We start from the raw sequence: 11260 nt of genomic DNA on the forward strand, positions 1-11260 counted from the left end.
CCCATCAGTGCAGCAATGCTTATTCAATACCGCCAGCAGATGGAGACACTGGGGGATAATTTTCTAAGGATTTATACTGATTTTTCCTGTCTGAATTTGTCGCACAGAAAGTTGCAGGCCAAATATGTGTGACATTTCTGCGACTTTAGCTTCTAGAGCATTTTTACAACATTATACATAGGTGCTGAATACATAAAAAGCGACTGTTCAGCGACAGACAAGTCGCATCGGCTGAAAGTAGGCCAGAATGTCAGTCCATGTTGGAGCAGGTTTAGATACAGTCTAAAGTATAGATCTCAAAGTCTGTGCACAGAATTTAGCAAGGGTCTCGCACCTTCTGATGCATCAGGTAGGTGCACAATAGCATAGCCTAACCCTCTGTACTTTGGTCTATATTGATGCGGGACATAGACAGCCAGCTGATGACCAATCCATTAGTGCAATGGATGGCTGGAAGCATTTGTCTTTGCCTTTGCAATACCACAGAAGCAATGCATGGTCAATGTACAGCAATGACACACCTGTGTGAACAGCCAGGAGACCCCCCCCCCCCATGTTATGTTACATAGTTACATAGTTAGTACGGTCGAAAAAAGACATATGTCCATCAAGTTCAACCAGGGAATTAAGGGGTAGGGGTGTGGCGCGATATTGGGGAAGGGATGAGATTTTATATTTCTTCATAAGCATTAATCTTATTTTGTCAATTAGGAACATTCAGCACCCACCCGCTATCAAGGCAGCTGCCTATCATGTCATGCCCTACCTGCACAGGTGTGCTGGCTACTCAAATGATCCAATTAAGGAGGCCATTTAGTCAGCAGCAGCAGAAGTCCTGTGCCTGGACGCTCCAACAGCGGCCAGACACAAGCAGAAGCAGAAGCAGCAGAAGCAGCAGCAGCACCACCTTTTGTTTTTTGGCTGCAGCAGCAGCAAGGCCCACAGGGCTGGCTAGCTGGCTAGCCAGCAAGCAGGTAGCAATGAAAGTAGGAATCTTTCTTTTTAACCCTGTAAGGGGGTGGTGCACTGTACCCGAAGATACTGCCATATCGGGTCAATGCATAGGGCGACGGAAGCAAGCTTCGAAATCGGCCCCCGTTCTCAAAAATCCATTTAATATATGGTCCCCAGATAGGGGACGTATCAGATATTAAACTGATAAGAACAGATACTACACTTGATCTTAGCCAAAGGCCGAGAAGCGATAACCGTGAAAGGGGCGGGCCCAACAAGGTGCCCTTCATGGGCACTATCACTGCTTGCTGTCAGGGAGGCTGCCAGACAATTTTCCATGCACACTCTGGGCTGGGGGGCAGTCAACCACCAGTACACACAGCAGAACCTAAACCCATACCATTATTGCTAAGCAGCAAGACAGGGGCCCATTGCACTCCCACGGGGCCTTTTTAAATGCAATCCATAACCCGGATTTGCCAGGAACCCTTCTTACTCCTCCTACTTGCATGTGACACTGGGCTTAGGATCTGCATAGGAAACACACACACAAGCACACACCTACCTTTGTTGCCTGCAGATGCCTCCTTGGCTGTCCCCAAACGGTATCAAACCAACACCCACGGGAAGCTGTAAGCATAGAGGACATGCCTGCACCCCATTGGACTTACCTGTGTGGGTTAAACCCGGGTTATTTGACAACCTATGGCGGTGATGGTTCTGCTCAGGCAGAGCAGTGCTGATGCTCCTCATAAAGCTGTCGCTGCTGTGAAGGTTCTAGGTGACATCACAAATCCCTATGGTTACATACACAACAAAGCTGGGTTGTTGTTGTTTACACTCTGCAAGGCCTGTGGAAGTGAGTGACATCATAGCACTGTAGTTCTGAGGGTTCTAGATGGATGCAACAATCTCCTGTTGCTTCTATGAAGGCCATAATAGACGACATCACCAAACAGCTCCATAGTCACATACACAGCAAAGGAGAGATGTTGTTTACACCTAGTGATGTCAGTGGTATTGAGTGACATCACAGCACAGTGCTAAGGCTCCTGGGCCTGGACACAGCAGCGGCTGCAATATCTCAACGGAGAATACGTTTATATATATGTGTGTGTGTGCGCATATATATATATATATATATATATATATATATATATATATATTTCTCCGCCGAAATCACTTTTAAACCCATTTCCACCTTTTTTTCCCTTCTCTTCCTCTTACTTTTTTTTCACGTTTTTTTACGTTTTTCTCCTTTTCGCCTCTTTTCTGGGCGTATTATTATTCTTCTTTTTCTTCTTTTTTTTTCGTCTAATGCATACCCCATCAGTGCAGCAATGCTTATTCAATACCGCCAGCAGATGGAGACACTGGGGGATAATTTTCTAAGGATTTATACTGATTTTTCCTGTCTGAATTTGTCGCACAGAAAGTTGCAGGCCAAATATGTGTGACATTTCTGCGACTTTAGCTTCTAGAGCATTTTTACAACATTATACATAGGTGCTGAATACATAAAAAGCGACTGTTCAGCGACAGACAAGTCGCATCGGCTGAAAGTAGGCCAGAATGTCAGTCCATGTTGGAGCAGGTTTAGATACAGTCTAAAGTATAGATCTCAAAGTCTGTGCACAGAATTTAGCAAGGGCCTCGCACCTTCTGATGCATCAGGTAGGTGCACAATAGCATAGCCTAACCCTCTGTACTTTGGTCTATATTGATGCGGGACATAGACAGCCAGCTGATGACCAATCCATTAGTGCAATGGATGGCTGGAAGCATTTGTCTTTGCCTTTGCAATACCACAGAAGCAATGCATGGTCAATGTACAGCAATGACACACCTGTGTGAACAGCCAGGAGACCCCCCCCCCCCCCATGTTATGTTACATAGTTACATAGTTAGTACGGTCGAAAAAAGACATATGTCCATCAAGTTCAACCAGGGAATTAAGGGGTAGGGGTGTGGCGCGATATTGGGGAAGGGATGAGATTTTATATTTCTTCATAAGCATTAATCTTATTTTGTCAATTAGGAACATTCAGCACCCACCCGCTATCAAGGCAGCTGCCTATCATGTCATGCCCTACCTGCACAGGTGTGCTGGCTACTCAAATGATCCAATTAAGGAGGCCATTTAGTCAGCAGCAGCAGAAGTCCTGTGCCTGGACGCTCCAACAGCGGCCAGACACAAGCAGAAGCAGAAGCAGCAGAAGCAGCAGCAGCACCACCTTTTGTTTTTTGGCTGCAGCAGCAGCAAGGCCCACAGGGCTGGCTAGCTGGCTAGCCAGCAAGCAGGTAGCAATGAAAGTAGGAATCTTTCTTTTTAACCCTGTAAGGGGGTGGTGCACTGTACCCGAAGATACTGCCATATCGGGTCAATGCATAGGGCGACGGAAGCAAGCTTCGAAATCGGCCCCCGTTCTCAAAAATCCATTTAATATATGGTCCCCAGATAGGGGACGTATCAGTTATTAAACTGATAAGAACAGATACTACACTTGATCTTAGCCAAAAGGCCGAGAAGCGATAACCGTGAAAGGGGCGGGCCCAACAAGGTGCCCTTCATGGGCACTATCACTGCTTGCTGTCAGGGAGGCTGCCAGACAATTTTCCATGCACACTCTGGGCTGGGGGGCAGTCAACCACCAGTACACACAGCAGAACCTAAACCCATACCATTATTGCTAAGCAGCAAGACAGGGGCCCATTGCACTCCCACGGGGCCTTTTTAAATGCAATCCATAACCCGGATTTGCCAGGAACCCTTCTTACTCCTCCTACTTGCATGTGACACTGGGCTTAGGATCTGCATAGGAAACACACACACAAGCACACACCTACCTTTGTTGCCTGCAGATGCCTCCTTGGCTGTCCCCAAACGGTATCAAACCAACACCCACGGGAAGCTGTAAGCATAGAGGACATGCCTGCACCCCATTGGACTTACCTGTGTGGGTTAAACCCGGGTTATTTGACAACCTATGGCGGTGATGGTTCTGCTCAGGCAGAGCAGTGCTGATGCTCCTCATAAAGCTGTCGCTGCTGTGAAGGTTCTAGGTGACATCACAAATCCCTATGGTTACATACACAACAAAGCTGGGTTGTTGTTGTTTACACTCTGCAAGGCCTGTGGAAGTGAGTGACATCATAGCACTGTAGTTCTGAGGGTTCTAGATGGATGCAACAATCTCCTGTTGCTTCTATGAAGGCCATAATAGACGACATCACCAAACAGCTCCATAGTCACATACACAGCAAAGGAGAGATGTTGTTTACACCTAGTGATGTCAGTGGTATTGAGTGACATCACAGCACAGTGCTAAGGCTCCTGGGCCTGGACACAGCAGCGGCTGCAATATCTCAACGGAGAATACGTTTATATATATGTGTGTGTGTGTGCGCGTATATATATATATATATATATATATATATATATATATATATATATTTCTCCGCCGAAATCACTTTTAAACCCATTTCCACCTTTTTTTCCCTTCTCTTCCTCTTACTTTTTTTTCACGTTTTTTTACGTTTTTCTCCTTTTCGCCTCTTTTCTGGGCGTATTATTCTTCTTTTTCTTCTTTTTTTTCGTCTAATGCATACCCCATCAGTGCAGCAATGCTTATTCAATACCGCCAGCAGATGGAGACACTGGGGGATAATTTTCTAAGGATTTATACTGATTTTTCCTGTCTGAATTTGTCGCACAGAAAGTTGCAGGCCAAATATGTGTGACATTTCTGCGACTTTAGCTTCTAGAGCATTTTTACAACATTATACATAGGTGCTGAATACATAAAAAGCGACTGTTCAGCGACAGACAAGTCGCATCGGCTGAAAGTAGGCCAGAATGTCAGTCCATGTTGGAGCAGGTTTAGATACAGTCTAAAGTATAGATCTCAAAGTCTGTGCACAGAATTTAGCAAGGGCCTCGCACCTTCTGATGCATCAGGTAGGTGCACAATAGCATAGCCTAACCCTCTGTACTTTGGTCTATATTGATGCGGGACATAGACAGCCAGCTGATGACCAATCCATTAGTGCAATGGATGGCTGGAAGCATTTGTCTTTGCCTTTGCAATACCACAGAAGCAATGCATGGTCAATGTACAGCAATGACACACCTGTGTGAACAGCCAGGAGACCCCCCCCCCCCCCCATGTTATGTTACATAGTTACATAGTTAGTACGGTCGAAAAAAGACATATGTCCATCAAGTTCAACCAGGGAATTAAGGGGTAGGGGTGTGGCGCGATATTGGGGAAGGGATGAGATTTTATATTTCTTCATAAGCATTAATCTTATTTTGTCAATTAGGAACATTCAGCACCCACCCGCTATCAAGGCAGCTGCCTATCATGTCATGCCCTACCTGCACAGGTGTGCTGGCTACTCAAATGATCCAATTAAGGAGGCCATTTAGTCAGCAGCAGCAGAAGTCCTGTGCCTGGACGCTCCAACAGCGGCCAGACACAAGCAGAAGCAGAAGCAGCAGAAGCAGCAGCAGCACCACCTTTTGTTTTTTGGCTGCAGCAGCAGCAAGGCCCACAGGGCTGGCTAGCTGGCTAGCCAGCAAGCAGGTAGCAATGAAAGTAGGAATCTTTCTTTTTAACCCTGTAAGGGGGTGGTGCACTGTACCCGAAGATACTGCCATATCGGGTCAATGCATAGGGCGACGGAAGCAAGCTTCGAAATCGGCCCCCGTTCTCAAAAATCCATTTAATATATGGTCCCCAGATAGGGGACGTATCAGATATTAAACTGATAAGAACAGATACTACACTTGATCTTAGCCAAAAGGCCGAGAAGCGATAACCGTGAAAGGGGCGGGCCCAACAAGGTGCCCTTCATGGGCACTATCACTGCTTGCTGTCAGGGAGGCTGCCAGACAATTTTCCATGCACACTCTGGGCTGGGGGGCAGTCAACCACCAGTACACACAGCAGAACCTAAACCCATACCATTATTGCTAAGCAGCAAGACAGGGGCCCATTGCACTCCCACGGGGCCTTTTTAAATGCAATCCATAACCCGGATTTGCCAGGAACCCTTCTTACTCCTCCTACTTGCATGTGACACTGGGCTTAGGATCTGCATAGGAAACACACACACAAGCACACACCTACCTTTGTTGCCTGCAGATGCCTCCTTGGCTGTCCCCAAACGGTATCAAACCAACACCCACGGGAAGCTGTAAGCATAGAGGACATGCCTGCACCCCATTGGACTTACCTGTGTGGGTTAAACCCGGGTTATTTGACAACCTATGGCGGTGATGGTTCTGCTCAGGCAGAGCAGTGCTGATGCTCCTCATAAAGCTGTCGCTGCTGTGAAGGTTCTAGGTGACATCACAAATCCCTATGGTTACATACACAACAAAGCTGGGTTGTTGTTGTTTACACTCTGCAAGGCCTGTGGAAGTGAGTGACATCATAGCACTGTAGTTCTGAGGGTTCTAGATGGATGCAACAATCTCCTGTTGCTTCTATGAAGGCCATAATAGACGACATCACCAAACAGCTCCATAGTCACATACACAGCAAAGGAGAGATGTTGTTTACACCTAGTGATGTCAGTGGTATTGAGTGACATCACAGCACAGTGCTAAGGCTCCTGGGCCTGGACACAGCAGCGGCTGCAATATCTCAACGGAGAATACGTTTATATATATGTGTGTGTGTGTGCGCGTATATATATATATATATATATATATATATATATATATATATATATTTCTCCGCCGAAATCACTTTTAAACCCATTTCCACCTTTTTTTCCCTTCTCTTCCTCTTACTTTTTTTTCACGTTTTTTTACGTTTTTCTCCTTTTCGCCTCTTTTCTGGGCGTATTATTCTTCTTTTTCTTCTTTTTTTTCGTCTAATGCATACCCCATCAGTGCAGCAATGCTTATTCAATACCGCCAGCAGATGGAGACACTGGGGGATAATTTTCTAAGGATTTATACTGATTTTTCCTGTCTGAATTTGTCGCACAGAAAGTTGCAGGCCAAATATGTGTGACATTTCTGCGACTTTAGCTTCTAGAGCATTTTTACAACATTATACATAGGTGCTGAATACATAAAAAGCGACTGTTCAGCGACAGACAAGTCGCATCGGCTGAAAGTAGGCCAGAATGTCAGTCCATGTTGGAGCAGGTTTAGATACAGTCTAAAGTATAGATCTCAAAGTCTGTGCACAGAATTTAGCAAGGGCCTCGCACCTTCTGATGCATCAGGTAGGTGCACAATAGCATAGCCTAACCCTCTGTACTTTGGTCTATATTGATGCGGGACATAGACAGCCAGCTGATGACCAATCCATTAGTGCAATGGATGGCTGGAAGCATTTGTCTTTGCCTTTGCAATACCACAGAAGCAATGCATGGTCAATGTACAGCAATGACACACCTGTGTGAACAGCCAGGAGACCCCCCCCCCCCCCCATGTTATGTTACATAGTTACATAGTTAGTACGGTCGAAAAAAGACATATGTCCATCAAGTTCAACCAGGGAATTAAGGGGTAGGGGTGTGGCGCGATATTGGGGAAGGGATGAGATTTTATATTTCTTCATAAGCATTAATCTTATTTTGTCAATTAGGAACATTCAGCACCCACCCGCTATCAAGGCAGCTGCCTATCATGTCATGCCCTACCTGCACAGGTGTGCTGGCTACTCAAATGATCCAATTAAGGAGGCCATTTAGTCAGCAGCAGCAGAAGTCCTGTGCCTGGACGCTCCAACAGCGGCCAGACACAAGCAGAAGCAGAAGCAGCAGAAGCAGCAGCAGCACCACCTTTTGTTTTTTGGCTGCAGCAGCAGCAAGGCCCACAGGGCTGGCTAGCTGGCTAGCCAGCAAGCAGGTAGCAATGAAAGTAGGAATCTTTCTTTTTAACCCTGTAAGGGGGTGGTGCACTGTACCCGAAGATACTGCCATATCGGGTCAATGCATAGGGCGACGGAAGCAAGCTTCGAAATCGGCCCCCGTTCTCAAAAATCCATTTAATATATGGTCCCCAGATAGGGGACGTATCAGATATTAAACTGATAAGAACAGATACTACACTTGATCTTAGCCAAAAGGCCGAGAAGCGATAACCGTGAAAGGGGCGGGCCCAACAAGGTGCCCTTCATGGGCACTATCACTGCTTGCTGTCAGGGAGGCTGCCAGACAATTTTCCATGCACACTCTGGGCTGGGGGGCAGTCAACCACCAGTACACACAGCAGAACCTAAACCCATACCATTATTGCTAAGCAGCAAGACAGGGGCCCATTGCACTCCCACGGGGCCTTTTTAAATGCAATCCATAACCCGGATTTGCCAGGAACCCTTCTTACTCCTCCTACTTGCATGTGACACTGGGCTTAGGATCTGCATAGGAAACACACACACAAGCACACACCTACCTTTGTTGCCTGCAGATGCCTCCTTGGCTGTCCCCAAACGGTATCAAACCAACACCCACGGGAAGCTGTAAGCATAGAGGACATGCCTGCACCCCATTGGACTTACCTGTGTGGGTTAAACCCGGGTTATTTGACAACCTATGGCGGTGATGGTTCTGCTCAGGCAGAGCAGTGCTGATGCTCCTCATAAAGCTGTCGCTGCTGTGAAGGTTCTAGGTGACATCACAAATCCCTATGGTTACATACACAACAAAGCTGGGTTGTTGTTGTTTACACTCTGCAAGGCCTGTGGAAGTGAGTGACATCATAGCACTGTAGTTCTGAGGGTTCTAGATGGATGCAACAATCTCCTGTTGCTTCTATGAAGGCCATAATAGACGACATCACCAAACAGCTCCATAGTCACATACACAGCAAAGGAGAGATGTTGTTTACACCTAGTGATGTCAGTGGTATTGAGTGACATCACAGCACAGTGCTAAGGCTCCTGGGCCTGGACACAGCAGCGGCTGCAATATCTCAACGGAGAATACGTTTATATATATGTGTGTGTGTGCGCGTATATATATATATATATATATATATATATATATATATATATATATATTTCTCCGCCGAAATCACTTTTAAACCCATTTCCACCTTTTTTTCCCTTCTCTTCCTCTTACTTTTTTTTCACGTTTTTTTACGTTTTTCTCCTTTTCGCCTCTTTTCTGGGCGTATTATTCTTCTTTTTCTTCTTTTTTTTCGTCTAATGCATACCCCATCAGTGCAGCAATGCTTATTCAATACCGCCAGCAGATGGAGACACTGGGGGATAATTTTCCAAGGATTTATACTGATTTTTCCTGTCTGAATTTGTCGCACAGAAAGTTGCAGGCCAAATATGTGTGACATTTCTGCGACTTTAGCTTCTAGAGCATTTTTACAACATTATACATAGGTGCTGAATACATAAAAAGCGACTGTTCAGCGACAGACAAGTCGCATCGGCTGAAAGTAGGCCAGAATGTCAGTCCATGTTGGAGTAGGTTTAGATACAGTCTAAAGTATAGATCTCAAAGTCTGTGCACAGAATTTAGCAAGGGCCTCGCACCTTCTGATGCATCAGGTAGGTGCACAATAGCATAGCCTAACCCTCTGTACTTTGGTCTATATTGATGCGGGACATAGACAGCCAGCTGATGACCAATCCATTAGTGCAATGGATGGCTGGAAGCATTTGTCTTTGCCTTTGCAATACCACAGAAGCAATGCATGGTCAATGTACAGCAATGACACACCTGTGTGAACAGCCAGGAGACCCCCCCCCCCCCCCCATGTTATGTTACATAGTTACATAGTTAGTACGGTCGAAAAAAGACATATGTCCATCAAGTTCAACCAGGGAATTAAGGGGTAGGGGTGTGGCGCGATATTGGGGAAGGGATGAGATTTTATATTTCTTCATAAGCATTAATCTTATTTTGTCAATTAGGAACATTCAGCACCCACCCGCTATCAAGGCAGCTGCCTATCATGTCATGCCCTACCTGCACAGGTGTGCTGGCTACTCAAATGATCCAATTAAGGAGGCCATTTAGTCAGCAGCAGCAGAAGTCCTGTGCCTGGACGCTCCAACAGCGGCCAGACACAAGCAGAAGCAGAAGCAGCAGAAGCAGCAGCAGCACCACCTTTTGTTTTTTGGCTGCAGCAGCAGCAAGGCCCACAGGGCTGGCTAGCTGGCTAGCCAGCAAGCAGGTAGCAATGAAAGTAGGAATCTTTCTTTTTAACCCTGTAAGGGGGTGGTGCACTGTACCCGAAGATACTGCCATATCGGGTCAATGCATAGGGCGACGGAAGCAAGCTTCGAAATCGGCCCCCGTTCTCAAAAATCCATTTAATATATGGTCCCCAGATAGGGGACGTATCAGATATTAAACTGATAAGAACAGATTTTTTTTTTTTTTTTTTTTTATAAACCTTCAGGTTTAGACTAAACACCACTTAGATAACGCGTCATTTTTGACTCATGGTAAAGTCTAACTCATCATTAGGTCATTCTTTATTTGTTCAAAGCAAATTCAAAACAAATTCAAATACCATCACCATTACACCCTTACAACATGTCTCCACTTCAAAAATTTCCATATCCCCTCTGCATCTATTTCACCTAATTTCTTTTTATCACGTAAATAAACGGTGTACAACCTATCCAGAATCATTCTTAAACTTCCTTCCACAGTCACATCTTTTCTCTTAAACACATATAAATTTCTAACATCCCACAAGACTTCCTTCACAATCGCCAACAACACAAACAACACCCTTTCATTCTTTCTTCCAATCATACTAAGACCAAACATCACAACCTCATATGCGAACCTATTTATCCCAGTCAACTCCTTACACAACGGACCTATCCCTCTCCATACATTCTGAGCCATGTCACAATTCCAAATCACATGCATCACACTTTCAACCCCACTACAATCTTCCCTCGGACATATTTCACTCCTTCCAATACCTCGATTCCTTTGGAACTCTCTTACTGGTAGGGCTCCATGCAAACACTGCCATCCTATCTCTCTCTGTCTATTTGATATTCCATCTGTCATTAAACTCTTCCACACCTTAGACACATCCTGGCCTCTTACCATATTAATCGGACACTCCACCTCACTTGCGGCGACATACCCAAACACATTCTTCTTACTTTCAAACAACTCCTTTCTCACACCAATCAACCTATAACTCTCCAAAAACTTTTCCACATACAAATACCAACTCGGGCACACAAACGCATAAGGCACTCTCAAATCTCTCTCCAGCCAACCTAATTTGCATAACACACGCCCACCTAAATATCTCAACATACATGCAAAATTCTTTTCTCCTCTCATCATCCTT

The 11260-nt window shown here is 45.4% G+C and overlaps 5 non-coding genes across 5 annotated transcripts; all 5 read right to left on the reverse strand.

The window, feature by feature from the left end:
* Positions 1-1016: 1016 nt before the first annotated feature.
* On the reverse strand, positions 1017-1206 carry LOC130330403 (U2 spliceosomal RNA). Its single transcript, XR_008873568.1, has one exon. It is a non-coding gene; the product is annotated as a U2 spliceosomal RNA (small nuclear RNA).
* A 2091-nt stretch (positions 1207-3297) lies between these two features.
* On the reverse strand, positions 3298-3488 carry LOC130330396 (U2 spliceosomal RNA). The gene has a single exon (XR_008873561.1). It is a non-coding gene; the product is annotated as a U2 spliceosomal RNA (small nuclear RNA).
* A 2094-nt stretch (positions 3489-5582) lies between these two features.
* On the reverse strand, positions 5583-5773 carry LOC130330474 (U2 spliceosomal RNA). Its single transcript, XR_008873621.1, has one exon. It is a non-coding gene; the product is annotated as a U2 spliceosomal RNA (small nuclear RNA).
* Positions 5774-7867: 2094 nt separating this feature from the next.
* LOC130330475 (U2 spliceosomal RNA) lies at positions 7868-8058 on the reverse strand. The gene has a single exon (XR_008873622.1). It is a non-coding gene; the product is annotated as a U2 spliceosomal RNA (small nuclear RNA).
* A 2095-nt stretch (positions 8059-10153) lies between these two features.
* LOC130330418 (U2 spliceosomal RNA) lies at positions 10154-10336 on the reverse strand. The gene has a single exon (XR_008873578.1). It is a non-coding gene; the product is annotated as a U2 spliceosomal RNA (small nuclear RNA).
* Between the last annotated feature and the right edge of the window lie 924 nt (positions 10337-11260).

Source organism: Hyla sarda, unplaced genomic scaffold, assembly GCF_029499605.1.
Source record: "Hyla sarda isolate aHylSar1 unplaced genomic scaffold, aHylSar1.hap1 scaffold_335, whole genome shotgun sequence".
In the NCBI taxonomy this organism is placed as follows: Eukaryota; Metazoa; Chordata; class Amphibia; order Anura; family Hylidae; genus Hyla; species Hyla sarda.